The sequence below is a fragment of the Emydura macquarii genome, unplaced genomic scaffold (assembly GCF_026122565.2).
Source record: "Emydura macquarii macquarii isolate MOO-44397 ecotype Brisbane River unplaced genomic scaffold, CSIRO-AGI_Emac_v2 contig_2834, whole genome shotgun sequence".
In the NCBI taxonomy this organism is placed as follows: domain Eukaryota; kingdom Metazoa; phylum Chordata; order Testudines; family Chelidae; genus Emydura; species Emydura macquarii.
In genome coordinates, this window is record NW_027132971.1 from 5,682,108 (window position 1) to 5,697,666 (window position 15,559).

The 15,559-nt window shown below is 40.7% G+C and overlaps 1 pseudogene; it reads right to left on the reverse strand.

Annotated features, from left to right (window-relative positions):
- LOC137166336 (FRAS1-related extracellular matrix protein 2-like) overlaps window positions 1–15,559 on the reverse strand; it is a 75,176-nt pseudogene that overhangs the window by 35,905 nt on the left and 23,712 nt on the right.

The following is a 15,559-nucleotide window of genomic DNA, read 5'->3' on the forward strand; positions in this document are numbered from 1 at the left end:
TACAGGCAGTGCATGTGGATCCTGATCCTGCATTAGTGAGAGAGCTGCAGCTTGGCTGCCAAGTTGCTCATGACTATAAAAGCTTAAGAGGAGAAAGCCTTGCTAAGATTCTCATTAGAATGTTAAGGATCATATTTCTACCTACCTACCCACCCTCTCTAAGGGTCTGATCCTACTCTCATTGAAACCGATGGCAAAACTCCCAATGACTTCAATGGTGCAGGATCAGCTCTGTATAGGCTGATATTATGCACCCATCTGAGTACTCAAGTCTGTTTCCTTAGAATTTAAAAGGCCACAAGCCTAAAACAGGTTTCAAGCTTTGGGTTCCGTTATTGCAAACCTGACCATGGGGCTGATCCTCCACCGCTTTGCACTTTGTGTAGTCCTTTACATCTGTACACTGTGAGGGCAATGCGGGTGTGGAAAGGTACCTAATGAAAATAGCTTCAGCTGCAGCTCAGATGACTATTAGAAATGTTGCACCACATTAAATCAACTGACCACATTGCATCTAATCATGAGTCATTTGATCAGAGAACTCTGGGCTGAGTTACCAAAGAAATTAAACACATTATTTGGGAGGTTTGGGCATACTCTTGTATCTGTGTTGTTTTTAGCTTTTAAAAGTTATCATTATTATTCCAGTAAGAAAAAGGCTTGCTGGACTGAAGCCTTAGAAAGTTCTATGACTAAAAGAGACAAATGGAATAGCCTGATGTCAAATCAAGGACAGATAAGAGGCATGCTGCAGAACAGTGGTAATTCTCAGTTGCACCCTTTAATGACATTAAGCCTGAGACAAGTACCTAGCATGGGAAGCAGTTTTTAGCTGCTGCTACTAAGTTGCTTTTTTTTCATGAAGGTAAAAATCTGGTCTTTAAATAGGGAAAAGCTTTTTTCTTTTCACAGTGGCTTAATTCCTCCTTTATACTCTCTTCCTGTTCCCAAAATAGGATAAAGCAGCAGAGATGTCACTGTCAGCAGAAATTACAATGACTTTTAGACAAGACTCATCTAGTTAAAGACCATTACATTTTCATTAACTTAAATATCTTGGCCAAATTCATCCTTGATGTAATTCCACTGGCTTCTGTAGAATTACACCAGAGATGAATGTGACCCATTCTCTTCTTTTCTTCATTTGGGAAAACAACATATAATCTGTCCACATATCAATTTGCTAGCATCTGACTTGAATAGCTGGAATTTCTGCAGGACAGGTGAAGAAGTTAGACACAAACAATACTTAATAGTAATGCTTGTTCCTGCATTTTGTTTTTATTAACATCTCTGCTTCATTTAACATAGTGAAGTACATTTTTATTGTGGTGTAGAGAAAGTTAGGCCCAAAATTCCTATTACTATTGAAGGGAGTTGTGTGCCTTGATTCCTATTGAAAACTTCAAGAAGTTCAATAGATGCCCCTAAATATTATGAAGTAAAAAAGCCAGTCCAGGAGTGTGTGGTGAGTTAATGCACTAGTCTGATACCTCTAAGGATCAAGGTTCAAATCCTGTTTCTATCACAAGTGAAAATTTGTTTTATAGTCCGAGTTTAATCCTAAAGACTCTCCTTACAAAATCTTTGCACAATTAGATTCTGATCAAGAAAGGACTGGATTAGCATGGATAATGAAGATCAGTATTGAAGTAGATCAGATAAACTATGCAGTTTAAAATACATAGCCTCTGCCTTTGCTGTCTCTGTATCATGTTATCAGTTCTTGAACCAAATGCTTTCTTTCTCACCATCTCATAAAAACATATAATATCCATGTCTTCCCAATAAAGTGATTAATCTAAACATATCAGGGTACAGAGTGTCATAAATAAGTCAGTCATTCCCAGCCACATACTATCTACTTGTAGTCTTCAACTTCACCTAATAATATATAGTAAAATTCTATGCAGGACATGGTACTTCACAAAGAAAATAACCTAATGCTAGACATGGATTATATTCCTAAAGCAATGAGACTAATTCTACACCTGTATAAAATATTCAACCTAATTATCAACTTGTACTTCAGTAACACAATAGCCAGTCTAATCTAATAGATCTATCCTTGATTAATAAAATTGCAAGTCTAGTCCTAGAGCAGTAATGAAATTCAGTGTATTCCTGGATTCTTTACTTCAGTAAGAAAACAGCTAGTGTAAATGCAGACCTACAATTCAGATAACCATTTGATCTTAAACCTACACTTCAACAGAACAAGCAGTTGACTCCTAAGCCTATGACTTGTATCATAAAATAGTTTAGTCTTAAGCTGTGTGATGGAAAAATATGATGGAAAAAAGGCACCTAGTACTATAAAATCTACAAGGGAAAACCCCTACAGAAGAAAATTACTTCTTCATACCCACCATCCTCTGTGCTAGCCAGGATTACCACTTTGGTGCTGGGAAATTTAGTGCCGATTTGCCCACCCATTGGCATGCTCAGTGTGACATTGAAGGTCTCATCTTCCTCATTCAAGGAATCATCAATAATGATGATGCGACAGGTTTTCTCTCTCTCATTCTTACCACAGTGAATGATGCTGGTATGATCTTCAGGACTGGAGATGTAGTCAGAATAAGATAACACAGTGGAGGGATTTGTGCCTGTGGCAGAGCCTACGTAGAGAGGAGGCAGGAAGGGGGAGAAAGAGAAAATGAATGAAAGGGAATTAGAATCTTGAAGAAAAACCAGCCCTTCTGCTGAAACACAACCCACACACACAAAAAAATGGTTTGAATGTATTATACACTGATGCTTAAGTATAAATATATTAAAAGTAATTACTTAAAACACTGGTAAAAATCTGCTGAGTTCTCATAATTAACTGCATAAAGTGCTAATATATTTCATGTCTGGAATAATATGCATGGAACAAAAGGTAGGAACTTGCATTTGTACTCATGTGTTTTATGACCAGAGTAAAAAAAACCAAAACAAACTCCATTTTTGCTTCTTGAAGTTACATTTTTTTAAACTATTAAAGCTCAGTTGACAACCGTGAATGATTGTGTTCCCTTGGAAAAGTAATTTTAATTTGCAGAATTGCTTTTTAAATTAACGTTTATGGACCATATCCTGCAGCCCTTATTCATGCATAACTCTGACTTCAATGGACTTGCTCGAGTATAGATGAGAGCAGATTTTATATATAACGTACTAAATATTACTTCTGATCTTTGTTGTACAAGATACTCAAATAATGGGATTTCAAGAGTGAAAGTGTAAAAATAATTAATATATTGTAATGAAATAAATCAGCTATTTCTTTCTGTCCTGGCAGAAAAAGGACAATGACAATTTCATTTTATCATCAAGTTGAGAAATCACACAGCTGTTCCCCCTGCAAACGATGCCTGGATTGAACCACCCTCACCGTTGAAAGGCTATGATATCAGGAGACAAATCTACATCTAGTAAAATCTTCATAAATCCTTTTGCTCATTAGAACAGCTACATTTTTACCATGAGCAAATCCTTTGAGGGCCGTTCTCATATTGCACATCCAGGACTCTCACTGAAGTTTAAGAGCAGGATCTCAGTCAAACAATTGGCAGAAATTCAGACTCAACTTCCACCTCACTGTAATTACTAGGAAATAAAAATCACTCTGACTTCAATACATTTGATCATTTCACATGCTCTTTATTTAACCTAAACATGGTGCGCCAAAATTTCAAGATTTATGTGCCTAAAGTGAGACACCTAAAGCTGTATTAGACACCTTCGTAGCAGTGACATCATGGTCCCCAATGTGCAGATGTAACCCATGGCTGCTTGGTGTGGCACTCTGTCCCCCTCTAGAGGCACCTAGCCCAGCTAGATATTGGTGAGTCTGCAACAGCAGGGGTCTGCAACCTTTTGGAAGGGGGGGGGGTGCCAACTCTTCCCCCCGCCTCTCTCCGACATGCCATGGGCTCAGTACCCTGGTCAGGGTGTTGCAGGGGCGGGGGGGCTAGGGAGCCAGTTTCCTGCTTTCCCCCTTCCCCCGCTGCAGCAGTGGCATACTTGGGGTAAGGGGGCCACCGGATGGGCCCTCCTCTGAGGAGTCGGCCCCTGCTGACATCCCCGGCGGCCACCCCTCTCCCACATGGACCCAGCGGTGCTCCGACCAGGGGTGAGGGTGGGGGGGAGGAAAACCACTGCTCAGCTCCAGGCCAGACCCAGTGGCATGCTGACCTGGCCCCTCAGCCTCTCGTCCTGGCCCCCTCCTGCCACGTGCGTGAGGGGTGGGCCTGGAAGGGGGGAGCAACCATCATGCGGCCCTGCTTTGGGACTCAAAGGTGGCACGCATGCCTTAGGTTGCCGACCCCTGTGCTACAGCCTTAGCTAAGGGCCATCTACGTTTTAGCTCATGCAGTAGAGGCTCATACACTAAGCTTTAGAGGTCCCAGGTTTGATCTTGCCAGGTCACGATTGGGCTCTGTCAGTGTTACACAGACAGTGGTCTCTCATTTGTCAGACAGGTACATGTACGGGAGACTTTCAGGGATCGGAATGCATTAGAATAAAAAAACAAACCAAAAACAATGACGTGGAGGCTGTCACATTTAGGGTTTTGGGTAAAACACTGTTTTATTTGCAACCAGGTTACTGGCAACATAACACAGCAATTAGGGTAATTGACTGTCTATTTGGGTAAAATTGCCAGTAATGCTAAGGCCAGACAGATTGACAACCCACAGGGACACCAAGTCCTAAATCACTCAGTGAGGTTTTCTGTGCCTCAGCACATAACAAAAGAGGGGGGAAATGCCAGTAAGCCTCTTCAAATCTCTGATAAAGGAACAAATGACCTTTGAATTCTTGACTTTCTAAAGATTCCTGCCCATCAGTGAGACTTTCTGACTGTGACAGAGAAGGAAGGGAGCAAGAAAGAGAAGACTTTAAAAGGACTTTCTGAACTAGAAGTTAAAAAGATAAAAAGGCTACAAAACTGAGAATGAGCTTTTATTTTTCCTGCACAGAGAGCATGCAGGATGTTGATATCACGGGCTGTGATTGGCTGATAGATGACTTTTACATGAAAAAGAGTGTCATCAAAATCTTCACAGATTGCCAGCAGAATGCAGAATGCCAGCATCTATCTGAATCTTAGTTTCATTTATGAATGTCCATTGCCTTATCTTTATTAAATCTACTCCCCTCATACATTTTATTTTTGATAATCAAATAGCTAGCTGGTGTATGTTAAAATAGTGGCATTTTGCCCTGTCTTCTTCTTTTTTCAATTTATAGTACATTCAACAATATTCAGCTCTGGCAGACAGATCCAGAGATTACCACATAAGCCTGAGTGCACTCTGTATATGGGTAAATTTTGTTGGAAAATTTAAGATTTAAAAACAAAAACAAAAAAAATTTTGTGGAGCAAATCAAATTCTTCAGTGCCCTGTCTGTATTCATGAAAGTAATCCCATATGGAGCATATGGAATGAGCACCACTCCAGAAAGCTGCATCTGGAAATCCCTGAACTTTTGGTGAAGCTGGGATCTGGGTCTGAATTTAGCCTTACAGAGTATGTCAACACTGCCACTGGGAGAGAGATTCCCTGCCCAAGTAGACAGCCTCGCACTAGCTTGGCTTGAGCTAAGGTGCTAAAAACAGAAGAGTGACCAGCCTTTCTGGCAGCAGTAGTGGCTCAGGCTATCCACTCGATCTCAGACCTAAGGAGTCGGGTGGGTGTGAGCCTCTGATGGTGCTGCAACATCCACACTGTTCTTAGTGCGCTAGTGCAAGTGTCTGTCTGCTCAGGTTGGGAGGCACATTCTCAACTGCAGCATAGCATATCAGTAATGCCCACCTAAAAATCTGGATGTGAATTTAGGGAAAGTTTGAATCAAAATCTGGATCTGATCTTTGCAGCTCAGGCCCTTCTCTTAATAAAATGCCCTCTATAATGAAGCAGGCTAACAACTCTGTTAAAAAGTATAATGTTTTAAAGTACTGAGGAAAACATAATTCACAGAATGTTCTATGTCTATTACCTACAGAAAAGAGAAGTGGAAATCATTGCCTTTGGTTTGACAATTTTGAAATATAAGTTCCTATTGAAGTCCGAGTGATCTGAGAAAGAAGGCATTCTTTATTATAGGAGGGATTGGTAGCAGTGTCTATTACTAAGATTATCCAATTTATGGCCTGTTATAAGAATCCATTTTCAGTTGTTTATAACTTTGACAAACTATAGACAACAGTCTCCTTCACTATACAATCCTGATTCATCCCCAGACTAAGTCCATCCTGTGCACTGAGTGAAATAGGGGTCCTGTGGAAAAAATAATATGTGGTGATGTAATTAAAGACTGTATCATAATGTATACATGCAAGTGTGCTGAATTATGGTTACACAGAAAACCTTAATTCTGGCATTTCCTAACTTTTGCGGGCTTGACTTTAGAACCTTAAGAATGTGAATTGAATGTAGGTTTGTGTGTTCAGTAAGAGATATGTTGTGTGGTTTACCACACAGTCTCCTGTATTTGGTAAGATGCAGTTTTTAAGACTCCAGCAAATTTGTTTTGAGGGCTAAGCCAACACCACAAAAGTATTTACATTCTCTCATTCTATGATACTATAGTTATTCTGACCTGATACAGATGAAATAAGGACATAACTGTGGGCTCAATGTTCCACTAGATCCCCGTAACAAGTATTTTTTATGAATGTTCACTCAAATAGTACGGATGAATGCCAGGGTAAAATGAAAAATGCAATCCCAGGCCCTTATCCCACAAGTTACTGTGGATGGATCCCTTCATCTACACACACAGTCCCACCAAAATCAATGGGGCTCCATGAAGGAACGGAGGTCTGCTTACACTGAGATACATGAAAGATCAGGGCCTTGGGGGCTAATTGTCAGCAATGCTACCAAATTATTCATTATGGGATGTTCTTAGCTAACCAGAGAGCACCACAGGATTTTACAATCACCGAAAAGAGGCTAAGTGCGTCTTAACGAGGCTTTGATCCCAAAGCCCTTTAGCACCCATCAAGCCGAACCAGGGAGTGGGGCTATTCAGGGAGAACCAGGGTTTAAAAAACCTACTCCTAAATGACAAGAGGAACTAGTGAACAGGGGCTGCTAACGGGAGTTTTGAGAGGGAGTTTAGACAGGGGCAGGGGCTAGATACACTTCTTTAACATTCCGTAAACTAAAGACAATAACCCTTCCCCCCAGTAAAAAACAAACAACAATAAAAGAGAGAAAGCTGCAGGAGTAAAAAGAGAATGCAGGCTGAAGTCCAGCAACAGAGTGGGGGCTATCCAGCTTGCTGTGCTGAATGCAACATGTATGTGTATGTGTATGTATGTATATGTGTATGTGAATGCAACATGGCATGTGTGTGCATTTGGTGCAAGGAGCTGGCCCTCAGAGGCTGCATACAGGAGACAGGGTGACTGAAGTGGAGGAGCTTAGGGAGACAGAGAGATACACAGATGATACTTTTACTGTTGAGGAGGATGAAAGTCTCAGGGAAGAAGAACATCAAACTGGAGTGGAGGGAAACAATCCCATAGTTGGGACCCTCCTTCCAGATAATGTCATGGTATCCTCTCGCATTGAGCTGTCTTTTCCTAACAACATAGATAGCTGGGTTTGTGATGACCGGAAGAACTGCCCAGTGACTTGCCTGGTGGGTGCGAAGGTTGTGAATCTCTCGAGACATCTAGACAGACTTATGAGTAGTGCTGGAGAGCAGCCAGTGTTCACGGTACATGCAGGTACCAATGACATAGGGAAGGATAGGAGAGAGGTCCTGAAGGCCAGATTTAGGCTTCTAGGTAAGAGACTGAAGTCCAGGACCTCCATGGTAACATTCTCTGAAATGCTTCCAGTTCCATGCGCAGGGCCAGTTAGACAGGCAGAACTGCAGGATCTCAATGTGTGGATGAGATGATGGTGTAGGGAGGAGGGGTTTAGATTTATTAGGAACTGGAGAACCTTTTGGGTAAGGGGGAGCCTGTACAGGAAGGATGGGCTCCACGTAAGCCAAAATGGAACTGGATTGCTGGCATTAAAATTAAAAAGGTTATAGAGCAGTTTTTAAACTAAGGGCTAGGGAAAAGATGACAGGTGTGGAAGAGCACGTGGTTTGGACAGAGACATCTCTTAGGGAAGGATCTATTAATGGAGATTCTCTATATCCTAGTAAGGAGGAGAGGATGGAAAAGGATAAAATATGGGTAGGATCTGATGAGAAACAGTCAAATGAAAAAGAGTCCCATTCAATTATATCACATAATGGCAAACAGCTAAAAAATGACAATTTTTTAAAGTGCTTATATTCAAATGCTAGAAGTCTAAATACTAAGATGGGTGAACTTGACCACCACATATTAAATGAGGCTATTGATAGAATAGGCATCACAGAAACTTGGTGGAATGAGGATAATCAATGGGATACAGTAATACCAGGGTACAAAATATATCGAAAGGAGAGAATAGGTCGTACTGGTGGAGGAGTGGCACTATATGTGAAAGAAAGCGTAAAGTTAAATGAAATAAAAATCTTAAATGAACCAGCTGTGCCATAGAATCTCTATGGATAATAATTCTATGCTTGAGTAGCAGTAGGGATATACTACCAACCATCTGACCAGGATGGTAATAGTGACTGTGAAATGTTATCCCCATATTGACTGGGTACATGTCACCTCAGGACAGGATACTGAGATAAAGTTTCTTGACACCTTAAATGGCTACTTCCTGGAGCAGCTAGTCCTGGAACCCACAAGAGGAGAGGCAATTCTTGATTTAGTCGTAAGTGAAGCACACCTATGTTCCAAGAGGTGAATATAGCCGAACCATTTGGTAATAGTGACCATAACATAATAAAATGTAACATTCCGGGGGGAGGGGTGGGGGTGGGGATGGGACACCAAAGCAACCCACCATGATAGCATTTAATTTCAGAAAGGGGAACTTCATAAAAATGAGGAAGTTATTTAAACAGAAATTAAAAGGTACAGCGCTAAAAGTGAAATCCATGCAAGATGCTGCATGGAAACTTTTTAAAGACAACATAAAAGAGGCTCAATTTAAGTGTACGTGTATACCCCAAATTAAAAAACATAGTAAAAAGGACCAAAAAAGTGCCACCATGGCTAAACAAAGTAAAATAAGCAGTTGGAAGCAAAAGGGCATCCTTTAAAAAGTGGAAGTTAAATCCTATTGAGGAAAATAGAAAGGAGCATAAACACTGGCAAGGAAACTGTAAAAATATAATTAGGAAGGCCAAAAAAGATTTTGAAAAATAGCTAGCCAAAGATTCAAAAAGTACCAGCAAAAAATTTTAATACATCAGAAGCAGGAAGCCTTATAAACAACCAGTGGGGCCACTGGACAGTCGAGATGCTAAAGGAGCGCGCAAGGAAGATAAGGCTATTGCGGAGACACTAAATGAATTATTTGCATCGGTCTTCACGGCTGAGGATGTAAGGGAGATTCCCAAACCTGAGCCATTTCTTTTAGGTGACAAATTAGAAGAACTGCCCCAGATTGAGATGTTGTTAGAGGAGGTTTTGAAATAAATTGATAAATTAAACGGTAATAAGTCACCAGTACTAGATAGTATCCACCCAAGAGTGCTGAAAGGAACCAATGTGAAATTGTAACTGTGGCATGTAACCTATCGTTTAAATCAGTGTCTATACCAGATGACTGGAGGATAGCTAATGTGATGCCAATTTTTTAAAAAGCTCCAAAGGTGATCCCGGAAATTACAGGCCGGTAAGCCTAACTTCAGTACCAGGCAAATTGGTTGAAACTATAGTTAAGAACAGAATTATCAGACAAACCGATGAATACGATTTGTTGGGGAAGAATCAATATGGTTTTTGTAAAGGGAAATCTTGCCTCACTAATCTACTAGAATTCTTTAAGGGGGTCAACAAGCATATGGACAAGGGTAATCCAGTGGATGTAGTGTACTTAGGTTTTCAGAAAGCCTGTGAAAGTCCCTCACCAAAGGCTCTTAAGCAAAGCAAGCAATCATGGGATAAGAGGGAAGGTCCTCTCCTGGATCAGTAACTGATTAAAAGATAGGAAACAAAGAGTAAGAATAAATGGTCAATTTTCAGAATGGAGAGAGGTAAATAGTGGTGTCCCCCAGGGCTCTGTACTGGGACCAGTACTGTTTAACATATTCATAAATGATCTGGAAAAAAGGGTAAACAGTCAGGTGGCAAAATTTGCAGATGAAACAAGACTACTCAAGATAGTTAAGTCCATAGCAGACTGCGAAGAGTTACAAAGGGATCTCACAAAACAGTGTGACTGGGCAACAAAATGGCAAATACATTCAATGTTGATAAATGCAAAGTAATGCACACTGGAAAACAAAATCCCAACTCTACATATGAAATAATGGGATCTAAATTAGCTGTTACCACTCAAGAAAGAGATCTTGGAGACATTGTGGATCATTCTCTGAAAACATCCACTCAATGTGCAGCAGCAGTAAAAAAAATATCAGCGAATACTGGGAAACATTAGGAAAGAGAGAGATAAGAAGACAGAAAATATCACATTGCCTCTTTATAAATCCATTATATGCCCACATCTTGAATACTGCGTGCAGATCTGGTCACCCCATCTCAAAAAAGATATATTGGAATTAGAAAAGGTACAGAAAAGGGCAACTAAAATGATTAGGAGAATGGAAAAGCTTCCATATGAGGAGGGATTAATAAGACTGGGACTTTTCAACTTGGAAAAGAGACGACTAAGGGGGGATATGACAGAGGTATACAAATCATGACTGGTGTGGAGTAAGTAAAAGAAATGTAACTTACTTCTTATAGCACAAAAAATAGGGGTCACTGAATGAAATTAATAGGTAGCAAGTTTAAAAATGAACAAAAAATATTTCTTCACACAATGCACAGTCAACCTGTGGAACTCCTTGCCAGAGGATGTTGTGAAGGCTAAAACTATTACAGGGTTCAAAAAAGAACTAGATAACTTCAAAGGAAAACCTTGTTAGCTGGGGGGATAATATCCCAGTGGAAGTGATGGAAATCTGACTACTTACAATACTTAGAAATTAGACTGGGAATAAAACAAGTACATTTTCTGCAGGAAGAACCCTGCAATGACACAGGAATGGTTTAAATGATTTACTAGGACTTGTCTATCTCTATATTCTGTGATTCCTGAAAAGGGATCCAGTCAAGTCATTCTTTCTGGCAAGTTGGTGGTTACAGGAGTAGGTCTTCAAGAGAAAGGTTTGTATGAATGGAGGAAATCCTCAGGGATCTAATAGGGGAACAAATTACATCAGTGGAAAAGAATTCCATATACCTTAAACTAATACAAGCACAAAGCCAATAAAAAGCAACAAGAGAAATTATAATAAAAATGTTATTGTGATTGTATAGTGACCAATTTGTACTAGGATAGGACAAAAAATCTAAATGTGGATGCCTGTGTTGTGCATACGAAGAATACGTGCACATCCACCGAGTAGGAGAAACATACATTTCTGTGACCAAGTAACTGCTCAAGTTTGCAGTTACTTGTTCATGTAGGTTTTTCATGGCTCAACAGGCACATACACATTTTTGTAGGTACAACTTAAGAGCTAACTCAGCAAACATTTGCACAGATGAGTAATTTTGCAGCATGAGTAGACTTGCTCAGTTCAAATCTATATTTGCTTAGAAACCATACATTGAGGTAGTTGTACATGTTAATATAGGTTTTAGGTACACATTCAGTAAAGTTAATGGAATTATTCATGCAATAAAGTTCTTCATATTCATAAGTGTTTGCAGGGTCAGGTCCTAACTACCCACATTTTAAAATGTGCCCCAGAATACATTTTCTGGCACTGTATGGTATATCTATCTTACAAACACATTTTTCCTAAAGATCTACGTCCTAGGGGTGTTATGAAGCTTAAATTGATTAATGTTTGTAAAGTACTTTGAGATCCATAGATAACAGCATTACAGAAGTGCAGTTTTTAATAAGAAACATTTTTTTAACTAAGTGGAAGGTACCGTACTTTAAATATATGCAGTAAACGAACCTAGATGTGTACTGCAGAGAAAAGAAAAAAAAAAAAAAAAAAAAAAGTTATTTAAAATGTAAAGGGTTTTTGCACTTTAATTTTTCAGCTGTAGAAATTTTACAGTCAGCTAAATCAAGAGACAGAGAGCAAATTGGTAGACTCTGACTGTGAGTTTAATGAACCAAGGGTCTATGTCCCACCATGAGGTTTTGGAGTTCATTACTGTCTAAAAGTTTCTACCCAGCACCAATTCAAATAGGTGAACATTTTTTTTAATTACGATTTGACACCAGCAATTATGAAACACTTTACCTCCCTGAGTTGAGAACAACAAGCCCTTGTCCTGTTGAATCCCTTAGTTGGTTCTGAGAGAAGCTGATATCCTGAAAACTGGGCAGTGTGGAATCATTCCCAAATTAGGACTCCCAGTTCTTACACTTCAGAACTATTTAGGAATGATTGATTTAATACTCAGACTATAGCCTGATAGGATACATCTGTGCTAGAGGCAGCGATTCTTGTAAGCACTTTATTTAAAATAAATAAACCAAAGGACATTTACATGTTTCTCTTTTGCCATCAGGCTAGAAGAATGATGGGCTAGATTCTTTGGCCTCCTGTGCTTCTTTTGTGCCACAACACTGGTGCAAAAGAGGCAAAAGCTGATACTTCTTTCCTGCTGGATCTACAGTAACCACAGAGCCATCATGGCTTGCTCTTCTGCTACTCCACCCCAAATCAGGGTCATGACTGCAGCATACTGTGCTCCTGCTAACCTTGGCTAACAGCTGGCACCTTGGGAACTGTTACCAGCTAGCAGAGTTTAGAGCAGCCCCTAGGCCAGCATAAAACTGCCTTCAGAATCAGGGAGCTGTATCTGGCTTCCTGCGAGCAACTCTACACTGCTCAGCCAGCAGAGAGACTGGCTGCAGCAGACAATACAGGACAAAAAGGCTACTTTTAAAAAATTAAAACCAAGTCCAAACAGGATAGACCGATACTTTATGGAATGCATCCTACTTCAACAAGTGTCCTTGTCTCTTTACAAATAAAAAAGAGAAGATTAGTCTCCCTGTGCAGTAACTGTGGTTCTTTGACATGTGCGGCCCTATGGGTGCTCCATTCTAGGTGCATTTGCACCCTATGTGCCTCAGTTTGGAGATTTTAGGTAGCAGTGTCTGTTCGGCCCACGTATGTGCCGCCCTGCCCGTCCCCCCACCCCAACACACAGCCTCGTGCCCTGCACCAAGGCTATAGAGAGCTGCACGGGCAAACCGTCCTCAGTTCCTTCTCTGCCGTGGGGTCCCGTTGTGAAGAACTCTGAAGCAGAGGGGAGAGGGTGGGTAGTGGAGCACTCACAGGGACACATAGCTCAAAGAACCACAGTCACTGCACGGAGTGAGTAACCCCCTCTTCTTCTTCGAGTAGCGTCCCTATTGGTGCTCCACTTTACCTATCTATTGAACAGTACCCTCTGTGCAGGAGTGGGACTTCAGAATAGAGTCTAGGATTGAAGATAGAACAATAGAGCTGAATATGGCACCAGAAACGGAGACATGAGTGACTGCATAGTGTTCAGCAAATGTATGAAAGGACGTCCAAGTCGTGGCTCTATGTATTTCCATGATGGGAATGTTCTTCAGAAAAGCTATTGAAGGAGAGAGGGATCTAATGGAATGAGTTAATACTCTAGAGGAAGGTTGAAGATCATGAGACTGATAGCAGTACATAATGCAGACAGATATCCATCTAGAGAGTCTTTGCTTGGAAATCGGAGACCCCTGAGTTCTGTCTGCAATGAAGAGAAATAATCTGGGCGATTTCCTAAAGGGTTTAGTCCTGTCAAAGTAGAAGGCTAATGCCTTCCTGACAGTGAGTGTATGTAAATGTCACATCTCCTTTATCCTGGTATGGCTTAGGGAAGAAAACTGGAAGGTTAATAGGTTGATATATGTAGGGCCCTACACATATAAATTAATGAATTTAAGCATAACTCTGCTAGACACTAAAAATCACGGACTGAACAGAGACGTTAGATTTATGGTTTATTACAACAAGCTGTAATGTAACCCGCTAACCTCCCTTTTTGTCCTATGACTGCAGAGGTGTTAACGGCCACTCTTCCTTGAGCGGTCCCTTAGATTATATGCTAACTACTTATGCTAAACAATCTGTCCCACCTTGCATTTAGCTATGACTCTTGGAGTGCCTTTCCCAGACCTGAAGAAGAGCTCTGTGTGGCTTGAAAGCTCGTCTCTTTCATCAACAGAAGTCGGTCCAATAAAAGATATTACCTCACCCACCTTGTCTCTCTAATATTCTGGGACCAACATGGCTACAAACTACACTGCACACATAAAGAGCCAGGTTCAACCAATAAATAATAACTGTGGTGTCACTACTGTAGTCCCTTGGTGCTCAATAGGTAAATAACAGCAGCACCAACTGTGGAGTAGCTACTGGTGTTGCATAATAAAGCTGCTTCTCCCCCCATATGACACCTGGAACAATTAAAAAGTAACTCACTGATGAAAGATGTCTCCCCTAAGTATCCTCTACGCTTGAGAATCACCTCCAGGAACTTGGAGTCCTCATCCACAATGTAGTATTCTTTCTCCAGTGAAATCCAAGCCCAGTTCAAACGGAAGTGTTGGCTCTTTAGCTTATTTCCTCCTGTGATTCATTGAAATAACAGAAATAATCATGATCTAGCACATGAATTCCAGGACAGGGATAGAATTCTTTGAGATTGTCATTCAAATGTGTTTGCTTTGGCATCAGGGCAAATTAGGATGCTTTTTTCTCATCTATTTGTACTTGTGAAACCAGGTGCCCAAGCATGGAATAACCGAGTACTTTCCTACAAGCTCCCCCAATACACACACAACAGACCTGTTTGCACTCCTAGTTCACTGAGAAGTTATATTGTTACGGTCTGAAGCTACATGTTAGCCAATGCAGTCTCTAGAACCAACTAGTAAACCACAGAAAGAGCCACAACACAGACATCAAAAACCATTGAAAAAAGTGATTTTTGCATCTGTTCACTTATTAAAGCAATAGTGACCTTGGCCTAGGGCATATCTTGAGGATTAATGGCTGACTGGAGGAGCTGATGACCCAAAGCAGCTGGTCATTAATCCCCAGGAAATGTCCTGTACTTCTGGCATCATTGCTGAATAAAAGAGCAAGGGAGGTCCAGGCACATACTATTTTTCAGCAATGCATGCTGCACACTTTCATTTAGTTTCTGTGACATTTTGCAAATTCCCACATCAAAAACCCTGTTAATTTAGCATTAAAGTTGCTCAAGCCCATTTCCCCTCAATGCTATTGAAGAAATGAAGAAACTCCCCAGCTGAGGGAAGATAACATCCAGAGAAACCTCAGCCCCTATGCCTTGCCATTCAAACACCACAACATCTACACGCTCTCACAGACTCTTCCCCTCTACAGCAAGCTTCTCTCCTCTTTCCATACAACCTCCCTCCCCTCATAATGTGCACATCTAATTGCTCCAAGTAACACTCAAATG